This window comes from Pan troglodytes, chromosome 14 (assembly GCF_028858775.2).
Source record: "Pan troglodytes isolate AG18354 chromosome 14, NHGRI_mPanTro3-v2.0_pri, whole genome shotgun sequence".
Taxonomy (NCBI): domain Eukaryota; kingdom Metazoa; phylum Chordata; class Mammalia; order Primates; family Hominidae; genus Pan; species Pan troglodytes.
The window spans coordinates 54,026,805-54,044,115 of record NC_072412.2 but is presented as its reverse complement, the minus strand read 5'-3'; the positions used below and the strand labels follow the sequence as shown (position 1 = coordinate 54,044,115).

At 35.4% G+C, this 17,311-nt stretch overlaps 2 protein-coding genes across 26 annotated transcripts in view; one reads left to right on the top strand and one right to left on the bottom strand.

Annotated features, from left to right (window-relative positions):
• Positions 1-17,311, bottom strand: part of RB1 (RB transcriptional corepressor 1) — a 170,876-nt gene that overhangs the window by 29,408 nt on the left and 124,157 nt on the right. The gene's annotated exons all lie outside the window — the stretch shown is intronic.
• LPAR6 (lysophosphatidic acid receptor 6) overlaps positions 1,694-17,311 on the top strand; it is an 85,029-nt gene continuing 69,411 nt past the window's right edge. For 7 of the 15 annotated variants that reach the window (XR_010150686.1, XR_010150683.1, XR_010150684.1 and 4 more), the window contains exon 1: positions 1,728-1,844. The gene's annotated coding sequence lies outside the window, so the exon portion shown is untranslated. Of the gene's footprint in view, positions 1,845-6,575; positions 6,780-17,311 lie in introns of all 15 variants that reach the window. The other 8 variants (XR_010150690.1, XR_010150691.1, XM_054664917.2 and 5 more) reach the window with 4 other exon arrangements.

Below are 17,311 nucleotides of genomic sequence, written 5' to 3'. Positions count from 1 at the left end.
AACTACCTGGCACACAGTAAGGGCTCAATAAACATTTGTTGAATAAATGAATAAAGTGAGAAGGTTGATATTAAGATAACTTAATCTCAAAGTTTTCTGAGATTAACTCCACCTCAAAGTGAGAATAAGATTTAAAATGGGGCCAGGCATGGTGGCTCAGGCCTGTAATCCCAGCACCTTGGAAGGCTGAGGCAGGTGGATCACCTGAGATCAGGAGTTCGAGACCAGCCTGGCCAACATGGTGAAACCCCATCTCCACTAAAAATATAAAAATTAGCCGGGCATGGTGGCACACACCTGTAATCCCAGCTACTCAGGAGGCTGAGGCAGGAGAATCGCTTGAACCCAGAGGGCAGAGGTTGCAGTGAGCTGAGATCGTGCCACTGTACTCTAGTCTGGGTGACAGAGCAGGATTCCCTCCCAAAAAATAACAAATAAAGGGAACCTTCTTAGTTATATATACCCTAAATCCTCTAAAAATATGTGTTATCTGCTCCTTTCCCCCATGTTTTTTACCTCAAATGTTAGTCAAATAGAATACGTGTACATGTATACCTTAGCCATTAAGTATAAACAGATAAACCGTTTCAGACTTGGGTCTTTGAAATAATACTTTGTTCCTACTTACATGGTGCTCAGGGTCTGGTGAGAAGAGGCACACAAACAAGGAAATAAGTATGTGATGACAAATTCAGAAAAATCCTATGAAAGAACAGGGTTCTCTCATGAAGAATAAACAGGGAGATCCAGGTGGATGGGCTGGGTTCAAGGAAGGCTGATTTGGGAAGGTAACATGGACGCTGAGTCTTGAAATGTGAGAAGGAGCCTGTGCTTTGAAAGGAGAAGGGGCAGAGATCTTCCAAAAGATGAAAGATCATATGCTAAGAAACTGATGTTCTTTCAGAAAATGAAAGAGGCCACCAGAACTAAAGTACCCGGGTGGGATAGTGGAGAGGTTGCTAAAGAAGAGGTTGCTGTATGATCATGCAGAATCTGAAAGACCATGGTAAAACGTTTAAATATTCTAAGAGAAACAGTAAACCAATTACAATAGAAACTCTGTTTTAGGATAAGTCACTAATATAGAGATAGCTAGTTCAATTGTGTCTGGCTTCCTATCACATCACTAGCACTTAGTACAGAATTGGGGTCCTAAAAATATTTGGCAATGATGACCTGTGTTGCTTTCAGGAAAGTATTCCAAGTGATAGGGTCCACCATAATCCATATTGCTTTAGCTCTGTTACAAGTGACAAAATTTTCTATCAATTTCCAACTTCCTAGCTCCAATGTCTCAAGAATATGCCAGGCGGGTGTAGGCACAGCTCCAGACAGCAAACAACTTTGGGGTTGTATGCATATAACTCAGGAGTTAACTCTATTGATCTGTGAAATTAAAAAAAAAAAACTACTATTTACTCAATTTACCTAAGTCTTTAACTTCATATTATGCAAAACTGAAAATATATAAAAACTGTTGTGTTGTTATAATGTTTGGTGTGGTAGGCCTCAGGGGCAGGCCTTGGACCTTCTCTTGCCCTCCTTTAACCTGTTCCAAGGCAGGACTCTAATTTTTCCCCCATCATTGTAAATTGTGTGTCTTTAAGACCCTCCCCAGAGAGGGTTTTTGCCCTATAGTGTAGGGGAGGAGTGCTGACATCATAAAAATCCCAATGCTGACATCATAAAAACTGGATTAGGAGAGCTTCTGGATAGCTGAACACATGGAGGTTTCTGGAGGGTGTGGCCCCCAGAGGGCATGGAAGCTCTGCACCCCTGCTCCCATACCTCACCCTACGCATCTCCTCATCTGTATCCTTTGCAATATCCTTTGTAATAAACCGGTAAGTGTGTTTCCTTTGATTTTTTCTTTTTGTTTTTTCAGACAGTCTTGCTCTGCGGCCCAGGCAGGAGTGCAGTGGCACAATCTCGGCTCACTGCAACCTCTGCCTCCTGGGTTTAGGTGATTCTCGTGCCTCAGCCTCTGGAGTAGCTGGGACTACAGGGGCATGCCACCACACCCAGATAATTTTTGTATTTTTAGTGGAGACGGGGTTTTGCCATGTTGGCCAGGCTGTTCTTGAACTCCTGGCCTCAAGTGATCTGCCCACCTCGACCTCCCAAAGTGCTGGGATTACAGGCTTGAGCCACCGTGCCCAGTATCCTTGAGTTTTGTGAGCAGCTCCAGCAAATTAATTGAACCTAAAGAGTGTGGTGTGAGAACCCCAATTTGAAGCCAGTAGGTCAGAAGTTCTGGAGGCCTAGGATGGTGTCTGGGGGTATGAGGGGCAGTCTTGGGCACTGAGTCCCCAACCAGTGGGATCTGACACTATCTCCAAGTAGACAGTATCAGAACTGAGTTGGAGGATGCCCAGCTGGTATCTGCTGCTTAGTGTGTGGGGGAAAAAACCCACACATTTTGTCACAGAAGTCTTTTGTGTTGACAACTGTTGTGGTGGTATGAGAGCAGAAGAAAAACATGGTTTGAGAGAGTTTTTTCCTACACATCACTATGTTCTGGGTTTTTATTTCAGCAATAGCATGTCATCAACAAAAATGTTTTTCAGCTTTTTTCCAAAAGAAAAAAAAATGTATATAAGCAATATAAAACATAGCCAGGTCTAAAAGCAACGGAGGTGCCTAAGATGGAAAATTTAAGGAGGCATTTACTCTCACTTGCACAATCTTAGTATGAAATGTACCCTTGGTGCGCTGAACACTAAACTGACAATAAAAGCTAGTTAATTTAAGATACACTGGCAAAATAGAATGATGTGTCTTTTACTTTCATGGTTTCCTTACACAAGAATGAAAGTACTTTCAGTTTAAAAGGTTTTATTTGAATGTATTACCTCATTTAATCTTCAAAATAAGTCTTAAAATTAAGTGTTATTATTCATTTTATGAATCAGAAAACTTAGCTATTTTAGTAAACTGTGACTGAATACATTAGAAATATTTTTTGAGTGTGGAATAACATTTGAAGTTTATAGATATTAAAACTAAAACTCTTTTAAACTTCTTTTTAAAAATAAAAAAGCAAATGAATAGAGAAGCTTCCTAGAATTAAGTATTAAGATATTTATGACTCTTTCTTTAAAACATTTTATTAATTTCTTATTTTTCAGCTTTATCCATTTACTGAAAAAGGAATCTTTTTTCTTAGCTAAAAAATAGCTAAGCATTTTTTTAAGTCTTTCAAAACAGTAATCCTTTCGCTAAATTATAGACTAAGAGGAGATATTTTTAAGAACATAACAATGTTTAAAGGAATAGTAATGTTATATCAATGACATAATTTTATACACATGAACAAACACATTTTAAAATGTGTTTCAAATGGATTTATTAATTAAATGTCTTAAAATGTCTTTCAAAGTGGATTTATTAATTGATATCTTGGTCAAAATTTTCAAAGAAAATGAGAGCTATATCAATTTGATTAGGTCTGATTTCAAAAATTTTTATTTTATTTTAAACTAAGTTACTTTGTGGTGTTGGGTATTTTTTTAAATATTTAAAGTATTTTGAAAAGTGCAATATGTAAAATATATTTTGTGATTGTTCTGTTAATTTTAAAATATTGTTTAAAGAAAGGACTTCCTAACTCAAAATTAGCCAAGATTTCTAAAATTGGGTCCAGGTTTACTTGAGGATGTCTGATATACCAGCTCTGGGAGGCAGCTCCAAGGGAGATGACAAAATTCATGTAATTAAACTAAAATAGTCACTTATCTGAATGAGGTGTTAACAGAAGTCAAAGTCCTCACCCATCATTACTATCTTCAATTCAGTGAGGGTCTTCCTCCTTTCTAATAGCCAGGAAAAAAACCTTGTTAAAGAGTTTTTGTGGAATTTATCCTAAGTACAGTAGGAAAGTTACCTTCTGAATCCAAAGAAAAATATCTTGTTCTAACTGAAATAAGACAAAAATATCTATGATGAATATTTGCAAAATGAATAAAAACTCATACTATATCCATCCTGGCTAACTCAGTGAAACCCCATCTCTACAAAAAATTAGCCGGGCATGGTTGCATGCGCCTGTAGTCCCAGCTACTCGGGAGGCTGAGGAAGGAGAATGGCGTGAACCCAGGAGGCAGAGCTTGCAGTGAGTGGAGATGGTGCCACTGCACTCCAGCCTGGGCAACAGAGCAAGACTCCATTTCAAAAAATAAAATAAAATTCATACTGTAGGAAGAATTAATACTATAAAAGGAACTAATACAATGTGAGAAACAGACATTAAAAGAGGAATAGGAAAGTTCTTGAAGCTAGCATGTCTGAATATGATGAAAGTCAAAGATGCCTCACCAAATTTTGTAGATGTAGAAGGAGTGGGGTTACAACTGAATAGAAAAACACAAGAAGGGTGAATTCGAGTTTAAAAGTCAGAAATAAACATGCTTGTACTGCTAAGTGACAAGGCATCAAATTATCTATTAATAATGCTCATGACTAAGATTTGTGAATAAGTTAAAAACAAGTGAATAAATAGATCCTATAATTAAATGATCAAAATTAAAGTCATTTTAAAATAATTCCTGCCTCTTAACTAGGACCTCTATACCACAGAATGAAAATCACCAGGTTTTTGCCAATGGGAATCTAACTGGTACCCTTTACCCATATATATAATTCTATGATAGCAAATTGTGTCAAGTTTAACCTATTCCTAGTGCTAAAGTTTTTTGTTAAAAATTGCTTGGTGATTAAACATGGTATAGTTTTATTTTCCAGTAAATAACACTTAAAAATTAAACAACACTATTAAAAATTGTATTGGTTTTTTGGGTTTTGCTGCTTCTACTTCTAGGTGGACCTACTCCAAGTTCCCAGAATTTCATAATCCTTAAAGCTTCCAATTCTGAAACAGAACTAGATCTGAGACAGTAGGAGTAGGCTTATTAGCTAGTATTGGGTTCCTACCAAGTGATTTTTGTTGATATGCACATGTTACTACTTCTATACGTTTGGAAACCCGTTGGTCATTCTTGCCCTAGTGCCTTAAAATCAAAGGTTTGCCAGATACAATAGAAATTTGATATGTAAAGGTAACATAAGGGTCTTCAGGCACAATTTAGTTTCAACACATCCCTCATGAAAAGGATGATTAGTACCCTTATAAAAGGGACCCCAGAGAGCTGCCTTGTCCCTTCCACCGTCTGAGGACATGGTAAGAAGGTGCCATCTATGAACCAGGAAACAGGCCTCCGCCAGATATCAGATCTGCTGGAAACTTGATCTTGGACTTCCCAGCTTTCAGAACTGTGAGAAATACATTTCTGTTGTTTATAAGCCACCAAATCTATGGTATTTTGTTAAAGCAGACTGAACAGATCCAGTGTAATAAGAGTTCAGAAAATCTAATGATTAATTTCAAGCTTAGACTATCAATGGCCTAGGTCATCCTTAGAATGTCTGCAGGATTCTTTTTTTCTTCCCTACATTTTAATTATAAGCAAACCTTGAATATTACAATATAGGGCATTCTTAGCAATACAGATGAGAGTTTAAAATCATAATTTTAAAATTGTTTTCTCTGATAACTATGTGTTCAATTTGCTTTTTAAGCTCCTTTCATTTTCTATTTATTATGAATACATTAATTTTTTAAATGAAAAGTTAAGCAAGTATAAGAGATGTCTCTTTTTTACCTTTTAACAAAGAAAACCCTTTATCTATGAGTGCAACTACAATTTTAAATTTAACTAAGTTCTTCTTGGTTAAAACAAAATCATATAATTAATACTGACTCTAGCCCTTGATCATAAATTCTTTGACACAGTAGAAGAAAGGCAAGGCAGATCGCCTTACCCCAATCTTTACATATATGAAGCCAAATACTAAATTTCAACCAAAAAATTAAACTTTGGATCATGCGCCCATCAGGCTATGCATGTAAATAACAAACATTAAAGTTAAAAAATATGCATTAGCTATTTGTACATAAGTAAATGAAAATTAACAGGGCCCAACATAGACAATATCATACATAAAAGAAAGATGTCTTCATCAACTCTAGCCTCCCTCCTCTTTGCCTCACAGAACATAGCAAAAGTTATCTCCCAAATTTCAACCACTTCTATCTCAGGAAAAATAGTTAATATTTTGTAGAACATCTGACTTTAGTTTTCGGTTATATTTTATACTGTAAACTCCTATTTCCTGATATGGCTTGTAATTTATTTGGGAGGCAGCATATATCAGAGTCCCCAAGGAAGCTTTATTAAACATGCATGCCAGGTTTCCCTTTTACTCCCAAGATTTTGATATACCCAAAAAGAGAGAATATCTACATGTAAGAAAAGCTCCTAAGCAGATTCTAATGTAATCCTACTATTCTATCTCCTTCCTACCCTATTCCTGATACTTCTCTCATATACATATAAAAATATTTAGACTTATGTATATATGTATGCATGTATCTATCTAATCTCCTCCACCACCTCCTTAAGAAGTATAAACTATATTTCTGCATTTTTCTAATTCTGATATAAATTTCTGAAAAGTGACTTAATATTCTTTCTTAAATAGCAATATTGTGATAACAGTTCAATTTCTTGTCTTCTTAGGTTCAAAAAGGCCTTCTTTCAAACCTTCCCCAAAGCCTATTTTCTGGAACACTAATAACTCAGGCAAATTTGAGGTCTATCAAATGTAAAAAGTACAGACTCTACTGTGAATCTCAGAAATTCTCTAAATCATAACACATTCAATAGCTGACAGAAGACTTTTGTTTCTCTTTTTCCCAGCATTTGGGCTAAAGTGATGATACGGTAAGAAGGCAGAATATTCTAAACATTTCATTAACTTTAGTTTATGAGGATTAATTTTTAACTTTATCCCAGACTCAGTGGGCAAAAATGTTGTGTGGACTGGTGAGGATACTGCATTATAAGGAAGATTAACAACCGTAATCTTTCTATCATGCCTGATTTCGATAACTATGATTAATGATTCAAAGTCATTACCTTATACTTCATGATTCTATTTTATTTCTCTCACTACCTCACTACCAAAATTCTGTCTTCATGATTATCTTAATTTAATAATAGTACTAGTTAATATTTATTGAATATCTACTATATGCTAGGTTCTATGCTAAATATTTTACATATATTATCTCATTTAATCTTCAAAATACTTCCATAAAGTAGATATGTGTATTTTATAGAAATTATAAATTTTGCCCCATATTATATGGCTGATAAGTGATGGAGCAGTGATTCAAACCCAAGTCTACCTGTTTCTAAAACTTGTGCCGTTAGCTGCTATACTAGTATGGGAGTCACGTTCCTTTGCTTACTGTCTCTTTCACTCTTTCTTTGCCCATTGTCATGCTTTTAACCATGTTTCTAGGTTGCTGTTTACCCCTACAATTAGTTCCACTGGCCACAATTCCATCTATCATTCATTCACTGATCCATTCATCTAGAGATGCTAAGAGAAATAGCACATTCATAGTAGTACCCACTACATAGAGTTGTTGTGAAAATAAAATAACCTATATAAAAAGTTTGGTATGATACATGGCACATGATAAGCAATCAATAATTCTACCCTCAAAGAGCTTAACAGATAACATTTATTGAATGCCAGACATAGCACCAACCACATTACTTATATTATTTAATTCTCACAACAAACTCTAGAAAGAAGGTAATTATTTTTTAAATGTCATTTTATAAGTGAAGAAAGGTAGACAAGGAGTAAATTGTCCAGTCACATGAATAAGTGGTGGATCCAGGACACAGTTCCAAACTGTTTGATTTCAGAGCCTTTGTTCTGAACTTTTATGCTATAGTTTACAGTCTAATGAAAAAAAAAAAAAAAACAGATAAGTAAATAAAAAATAGCAATACAAAGTGCTAAGTACCAGAATAAAAGAATACACAGGGTGCCATGAAAATCAGAAGAGACAACTAACTCAGATTAGGAGCATTAGAGAAAACTTCTTGGAAGAGATTATGCTTGAGTTGAATCCTAAAGAAAGAACAAATTATTTTAAGTAAAAAGCAGAAGAATAGTGTGCTCAGAAGCAAGAGAAGAAAAAATAATATGGCCCTGGGGAAACTTCATGTAGCTAATCTATAAGATAAGAAAAATAATGCTTACTATAGGGCTGTTTTGACAATTAAGTTAGATAATAAATGTAAAGTGCTTAGAAGGGCACCTGGCACACAAGCCTTTGAGACAGAAATTTTTCTTTCCATAATGCTAAAATACAGATTTCATAGCAAGGAAATAGCAAAATATAAACTCGCTGAAGGATTTTAGACAGGTGACTACCAGGGTTCAGATGGGACTTTCAGGGAGTTCTTAAAATAAAATTCCAGTGCCAAGCATATAATGGACACTTGGTAAATATTTCTAGAATATTGACATATGATGCAGCCATATCATGAGTCAAATTAACTACAGCAAAGCACAAACAAGAAAACTGACAATAGGATTTGTTTTCTAATTGACACTAAATCATAACTATGGCAGCCAGCCTCCAAGATCACCCCAATAATCTCTGACACTGTGTATTTATATCCTTGTGTAGACAGTTCCTAAACTGTACCAGGGTTAGTCTGTGGGCCAATGACATAGGGCAGAAGTGATGGCATGTCACTTCTGAGATGAATTTATAAAAATCTGCAGTTTCCATCTTAGGTTCTCTCCCTCTCTAGGATCTCTTCCACTGGGGTTGAGGCAGGGAGCTCCTATGGAGTAGCCCTACGGAGAGGCTCACATGGCAAAAAAAATGAAGCCCCTGGCCATCAGCCAGCAAAGAACTGAGGCCTGCCAACAACCACACGAGTGAACTTGGAAGTAGACTCTCCAATCCCAGTGAAGCCTTAAACTAGCTGCAGCCTTGGTTGACAATTTAAGAATCTCTCATGAGGAAACATGAGTCAAAATCACACAGTAAAGCCACTCCCAGTTTCCCGACTTTCAGAAATTGTGTGAGATAATAAATGTTAGTTGTTCTAACAGATAATTAATATAGCAATTGATCTTTTTTAACTATAAAGAAAATATTTCATGGAATACTTAACTTTTGAAAGTAAAATATGTATATTTCTTTCTAAAGCATTGTTTCTATCCAGGACTTGGGCAGTAGTTTTCTCTTGTACTCAACTCATGTTATTACTTATCTACTCAAATTAACTGTCAGCCTAATTGCTCTCTGAACAACGCTTCACTCTGTTTTGCTACTTAGTCTTGTGAAGGAAACCAGGCTCTCACTGTCAGCAAGATTAGTATAAATTTCACTGGGTAAATACTATTGATAGAAAAAGTAGAAGCTATAAGTCTGTTCTACATGACTTTTCATAACTAACATACATTTCTAAGGCAAGCATGAACTTGTCTAGAAAGTAAAGGACTCCAAGGCTATTAAGTCAAGGTGCTCCTAAAAGAGATTCTGATTATCAAAGTAAGTACAAGTCAGTAGTGCTAGTAGAAAAATTAACAATAGAGGAAGTGGAAGGCAGAAATTGCTATTGTTTTCTGGGTATTTTAAGGAATATTATTAGAACTACGTTACAGGAAATGTTTTTGTACCACCCTAAGCTAAATTCTAAGACTGTTTTGCCTCGCAAGAGGAAATTAGAATAGAAAATAGAAGGATTTTGGCAGACCTTGGCCTTTCTGAAGATCTTTTCCATTTTACCTTGCTGGTCCTTTAATACTAATATTTCTGCAGATCTGCTTGCCAATACATATGCTGGCTGAGCCACTATCATGATTTTTTTTTTTTTTAAGAGAGAGTCTTGCTCTTGTCACCCAGGCTGGAGTGCAGTGGTGCAATCTCGGCTCACTGCAACCTCCGTCTCCCGGGTTCAAGCGATTCTCCTGCCTCAGCCTCCCGAGTAGCTGGGATTACAGGCATGTGCCACCACACTCAGCTAATTTTTGTATTTTTAGTAGAGATGAGGTTTCACCATGTTGGCCAGGCTGGTCTCGAACTTCTGACCGCAGGTGATCCGCCTGCCTTGGCCTCTCAAAGTGCTGAGATTACAAGCATGAGCCACAGCACTTGGCCTCATGATTTTAACTATATCTATATTATTCCTAAGTCTACATTTCTGACTAAAACTACGCTTTCAAGTTCTAGATCCATATTTCCAACTGGACACCAAAGATATCCACATGAATATGTGGCAAACATCTCAAATATAATAGGTTCAAACATTAACATGAACTCATTTCCTTCATCACCAACCAGCTATGAGATGGTCTTTCAATACCTACTTTGGTTAATTGTGTTATCAACCACCTAATCACCCATAGTACAAATCTTAAAATTATCCTCAGTTAACCTCAGTTCCATCCAGGACCTAATCTTTTCATTCATCCTTTTAACATATTCGTGTCTTTATATTTACAATAGATTTCTTTTGGATAGCATAGAGTTGGGTTTTGTTTTTCATCCACTCTGATAATCTCTGCCTTTTAATTGGGCTGCTTAGAGCACTGACATTTAATGCAATTATTAATATAATTAGTTTAAATTCTACATCTATTTGTCTCATCTTTTCTTTGTTCCCTTTTTGACAAAGATACAAAAGCAAATCAATAGAAAAAGGATAGCCTTTAAAACAAATGGTGCTGAAACAACTGAACATCCATGGTGCCCAACTCAGCACCCCCTAAAAAAACCTCAACCCAAATCTCAAACTTTGTACAAAAATAAACTTAAAATGGATCATGGACTTAAAATGTGAAACTATAATTTTTTAAGTATAAGGGAAAATCTTCAGGATCTGGAGTTCTTAGATTTGACACCAAAAGCATAATCCATAAAAGGAAAAAGTGATAAACTGGACTTTATGAAAATTAAAAACTTTTGGATGAGAAACATGATGTGAAGAAGATGAAGAAAGAAGCTACAGGCCAAGAGAAAATATTTGCTAACCACATATCTAACAAAAAAGACTAGTATTGAGAACATATAAAGAACCCTCAAAACTCAATGGTAAAAAACAAACAATCCAATCAGAAAATGAGCAAAGACATGAAGAGAAATTTCACCAGAGAGGAAATACAGGTCACAAATAAACAGGGAAAGGTTAATCAATATAATTAGCTATCATCCTGATGGGAAATGCAAATTATAACCTCACTGAGATATCCTTACACTATCAGAATGACTAAAATAAAAAATAAAGACATCATCAAATGATGGAAAGAATGCAGAGAAACTGGATCACTCACTCGTATATTGCTGGCGGAAATTTAAAATGATTCAACCACTCTGGAAAATACTTTTGCAGTCTTTTATCAAAGAAAATGCAAAATAACCATACAACTCTTCAATTTTACTCATTAGGCATTTATCCCAGAGAAAAGAAAACCCATACTGATACTAAACATAAATGTTCATAGCAGCTTTATTTGTGATAGCCAAAAACTAGAACCTGTCCTGATATTCTTCAACATGTGTCTGGCCAAAGAAACTGTAGTACATTCATGCTACAAAATACTAGTCAGCAATAAAAAGGTATGAACTATTGATACATGTAATATCGTGAATGGATCTCCAGAAAATTATACTGAATGAGAAAAAAACTAATCCTGTTTGATTCCACTTACAAAACATTTTTGAAATGACAAAATTTGAGAATTGAAGGGCAGATTAGCAGTGGCCAGGTGTTAGGGATAGGGGTAGAGAGGCTGGAGGGATATGGGTGCGATTGCTTGTGGTGGTGGATACATGGACCTACACATTTTCACCAGGTCAAGCTGCCTGGTGGAATGGTGTATAGTGGAAACCCCTGAATAGTGTCTCTCTACAGGCCTGGTGTTCCTGGGCTGAGAAAGAGTCTCGGCTGTAGGGTTAAAGAGACTTCCTGGGCCAGGGTGTTTTTTGTGGCTGGGTCCCTTCTGCTGGTTTCACTTGCTTGCCTGGAGCTTCTTAATGGGGAAGGGAATCTTAGGAGTCTTAGGCTTGTTGGATAAAAGCACCTGAAGAAAAATGACTAATGCTATTTCCAGATATTGCTGACAGAGCAATATTGAAATAATCTATCTGTTAAAAATTTTTTTCTCCGTTTTTATTATCAAGACTGAATCCAAAAACAGATTCACTGAAGAATAATTTTATTTATTTATTTATTTATTTATTAAATGGAGAGAGATTCTCACTATGTTGTCCAGGCCGTTCTCAAACTACTGGCCTCAACTGATCCTCCTGCCTCAGCCTCCCAAAGTGTAAGGATTACAGGCATGAGCCACCAGCCCTGGCTCATTGAAGAAGAATTTTAAAACTTCAATGTTTCAATTTATAATATAATAAAATACAAAGCTATTATGATTGGAGAAATTATTTATTTTAATTCTCAACATTTTAAGAACATATATTCTTGTAACCTTTAAATAAATATTGAGGCCAGGCACAGTGGCTCATGCCTATAATCCCAGCACTTTGGGAGGCTGAGGCAGGAGAATAACTTGAGTCCAGGAGTTCAAGACCAGCCTGGGCAACATAGCAAGACCCTATCTGAAAAAAAGTATATATGTATATACATATAAATAAAAAATATTGAGGTAATAAAGACAAAAGTTGTAAGATATGCTTCTTCTCAAGAAGAAACTAATTCAAAGATGATGAATGGAATAAATCTGAATAAGCCAAAGTCCTTATTTGTCTAGTTTAACTGAAAGTTTTCCAAAAGATATCATTGTTTTGTAATACAATGCATACCTACTAAAGGTAAAAAAAAAAAAAAATGCATTTTTGTTAACAGTAAAACAAAACAGTGGAACAGTTTTATCAAGAAACAATTATGCTTTTGTCATAGTATTTGGTGTAAGTTATAAAAAATGGTTTCATTTAAATACAGTCTATCCTATGTGGCATACTTATTTAAGACTTATTCAGTGGCAGAAATTCTCTGAACAAAAATTTTTTACAGATTCATCTCCAGCAGGTACTCTGAGGGAGTCCCTGAAAAAGCTCTTTTAAGTTACAAAGCAAGGCAACAGAATCCCAATTCTCTTCTTCAAATAGTATACATCTTAAATAAGAATTTTAATGCTTCTAATCAAAGATAGTTTTAAAATTTAGAGTTAGTGGTATATTTAAATAATTTTAAATGTTTTAAAACATCAAAGTACATTTTCCTATGTTCTATATTTACCCAGGTATACTCATAAATAGAAAAGTACATATGTATCTTTTTGAAAAAAAATTAACATCTAAAAGAATCTATTTCTAATAAGTCACGTTTTAGATATTTCATAATACTGAGGTTTAGTAGCTTACATGTATGTTCATATCAGAAATTAATTTATTTCTCATATTGTTTAAAATGTACAGTGGTTAAAATCACTTTGAGAAACTTATGGTATGACAGAGTTTATAAGACACAGTAGAAAGAGTTCTTATCTAAGAGCACATAAAAAGAAAGAGCAGTATTCCGTTCCAAATCTTAAAGATATTCTCTGATTTCAACTATATAAGCATAATAGCAAAGACTGAAATTAAATCTGGAAAATCATAAACAGCAGATTTATTAGAGTTGTAGGGTTATGCTATCTTTTTTCCTTTTAATTTTATTCTGTCTCTTATAATTGCTTTTTAAGAGCCTTAATAGTAATATCTCTCCTATATTATAAATTAAAATTTTATTCCAAGGAAATAAAATTTTATATTCCTGTATGCTCACTCAAGCATAGTTAGGACAAATAATTGACAGAAGTCAAGGAAGACAGTTGACATAGGCTGTCAGATGTCCCTGCTATCAGGGAAATTAAATTCAGGAGAAGAAAGTTCAGTCTCTTGAGGTAAACAGGATGCTAACCAAAGCATTAAAGAGTAAAAGACATGAACCTAATCACCGAATGGTGAGAAGAGACAAGTCAGGGTGGAATGTGACTGAAATGGAACTGTTGATCTGGGGCTCTTTAATGAGAGACAGCTACTCTCTGAGAAGTATTTAGTTTCAGAACACTGGCAAGTAGCCTAAAAAAAAACAAAAAAAAAAAACAAAAAAAACATGCATTCCTATTTTATGAGGTGCCATGAAAAATAAGAATCAGAAGCAGAAATGTAGAATCTTACCAAGTTGAAATACTGTTTAGAAATTTCTAATTGCCCCAAAGATCTTGGGGACATGAACATGGTGAGTGAATTTCTGGGAGGTGAGCTGGAAATACAGATTGGAGAAGGCCTTTTAAAGATGTTGATCAGTTAAAGGTTAATTCCCTGAGACAACCACATGATTCATTCCTTCACTTCTTTCAAGTCTCTGTTCAAATGTCCCCTTATTAGCAAGGCCTTCTTTGACCTCTATGTAGAACAGTAAAAGCCCACCCCCTTTTTCCTCCTAAATTATTTTTCTTCAGAGAACTTATCACCATATGACCAGTTGTATAATTGTTTATTTATTGATTGTCTTCTCCAAATAAAATATAAGCTCAGGGATTTTGTTTTATTCACTGCTATATTCCCAGCACCTAGAAAAGCACCTGGTACACAGTTACACTCAATAAATATTTTGCTACTGGAAAAAAAAAAATAAGTATCAGTTGACCCAGAGATTAAGACAACATAAGCAGGAAAAAATTTTAATATGCCTGTCTTAATTTCCTATTTATATGGCCAGGGCAAAAATCCAGCAATCTTTTTCGGTTAGGTTGAAATAGTCCACTTCTGTTTAACTAAAACAACAACAAACGGCTGGGCTTTAACAGGGAGCCTTTTGTAGAAGCCGTCCTTTGGTCTTTTGTTTCTAACCTTTCTGGAGTAGTGCTCGTATCTTCTAGTATAGACAGGAAACCCTCAAATTTTCCAAACATGTGAAAACAGTTGATTAAAGCAAGCACACTAGAAAACCAATAAAAAAAAGTAACCACAGAAATTTTGCTCTGGGAATAGATGACTAGTGGCTTAGAATCATACCAATAATTCTTCCTTACCTTTGAGTATCAGTATCTGTTAAAGAGCTAGTCTCTTTCTTTGAATTCCAAGTGGGTTAAGAGCGAAACATTTATCTGCATAAATGCCTAAAGTCAAAATATGTTTTTGGTTTTAAGCATACTTGCTTTAATGTTCATAGCACTAGTCCTTAAAAATCAATCATCTATAATAAAAAGAAAAGAAAGAAGTCTAATCAAATGTATAGTCATTTTTATTTTGAAGGCCAAAACTTAAAAAAAATACAAATATTAAATTTGGGTACCTAAAACTGAGAACCACTTTTAAGTTAAGGACAAAATGTTATGCTTGTTTAGATGCATCTCCCACCTTTTTGAATGGGTTGTTATTTTTTGTTAGTTTGTTCTAACAGACTTGTTTCCATAACTTGTCATTTAACTATTCTGTAAATGTTATAACTCATATGATTCATATGATGGACTGATGTTTTCTTTCCACTTTATGTTGTTCTTGCAACAAAATTATTTAGTCAAACCTATCTTTTTTTAAACACTAGATTTTATATAATACTTAGAAAGCCTCTACTGCTATTTTTAAATATATTATTTTATTTTAATTGTTAGAGTTGGGCTGTCACCCAGGCTGAAGTACAGTGGCATGGCCTACTGCAGCCCCAAACTCCTGGGCTCCAGAAATCAATCCTTCTGCTTCAGCCTCTTTGCTGGGATTACAGGTGTGAGCCACAGCAGGCCTCTACTGTTTTTTGTTTTTTTTTTTTTGTTTTTGAGATGGAGACTCACTCTGTCACCCAGGCTAGAGTGCAGTGGCACAATCTCGGCTCACTGCAACCTCCGCCCCCTGGGTTCAAGCCATTCTCCTGCCTCAGCCTTCCGAGTATCTGGGACTACAGGCACGTGCCACCATGCCCAGCTAATTTTTGTATTTTTAGTAGAGACGGGGTTTCACCACGTTGGCTAGGCTGGTGTCAAACTCCTGACCTCAGATGACCCACCTGTCTCGCCTCCCAAAGTGCTGGGATTATAGGCATGAGCCACAGTGCCTGGCCTCTACTGTTATTTTTCTAACGTGCTCATTTTTTTCCAGAACTTATATGGAGTCATTTTTTAAATGGAGTCATTTTTTATTGAGATTATTGATCTAGCTAGAATTTATTTTGGTATAAAGAATAAATCAAAGTCTACCTCTTTTTTTTCAAATTGCTATCCTGATAACTCATGAGCATTTACTGAATTATCCTGAATTTTCTCCACTGATTTGAAGTGGATAAATTATCCTACATTAAATTCCCCTGGGTATGGGATTATTTCTGGACTCCTTATAACTAAAGAAATGCAAACTAAACAAGATACTACTTTGACCTGTTAAAAGTCTAATAATAATCTGGTTTGGGTGAAGGTGTGGAGAATGCAAATTAGGAGGGGATTTTTTTCTTAGAAATGAAACTGCTAGGTGATATAACCCACGGTATCTACAGGTGAACAAACTTGTAAAAACATGCACTGAAAACATACTGAGATTTTTACTGGATTGGCATTAAATGTATAGATTTGTCCCAGGAAAACTGCCTGACACATGTTCAAGTATTCTCTTATGGCCTTTATTAAAGTTTTGTAGTCTTTTGCTTTGTTTTCATCTACATCCTGCACTTTGCCTATTAAGCTTATTCCTAAGGTATTTTATACTATTTGTTATTGCTGTAAATTGAATATTTTTCATTACATTTTCCAGTTGATTACTACTGGTACATAAATTGTCTTATTTGAGAGATTGGCACCAGTTAATTTAAAAAGCTAAGCAGGAAATCATTTTAAAATAATATATATAATTCCATATAACATTTTAATTTTAAAAACACAAAAAGTGTATTCATTTGAAAATCTCTTTACGTAAGGTCAAGGTTTTTTGTTTTTTTTTTAGTTCTAAGTTGTTTTTCTTCTATAAACCACACCAATAATGTGGGTTTATGATTTTCACTATGTGCAGGGTGAGGACAGAAAAATGCAAAGGAGTCTGAGGCCTAGAGACACAATCCTTCTACTTTCTGACCTGGGTGGGTTCGCCCCTCCTTGGGCAACCTGGTAGTCCCCTGCTCCCAGGAGGTCACCATATTGATGCAGAACTTAGTGTGGACACCTAATCAGCATAGCGCACAGCCCAGAACTCCTGGGCTCCAGTGATCTTCCCACCTCAGCCTACAGAGTAGCTGGGACTACAGGCATGTGTCACTGCACCTAGCAATCCTTTCTAGTTTCTTACGTTGCCCCCTCATATCTTTTCTACATCTAAGTCTACAATATTTTCTGCAACTTGCCTCTGAGTCATTTCAAAGCACCGAACTTGGTTTGACTAAAACAACCCTTTTTTGCACTTCCATTTTATAACATTACAATAATATGAAAAACCAGCAAATATAAATCA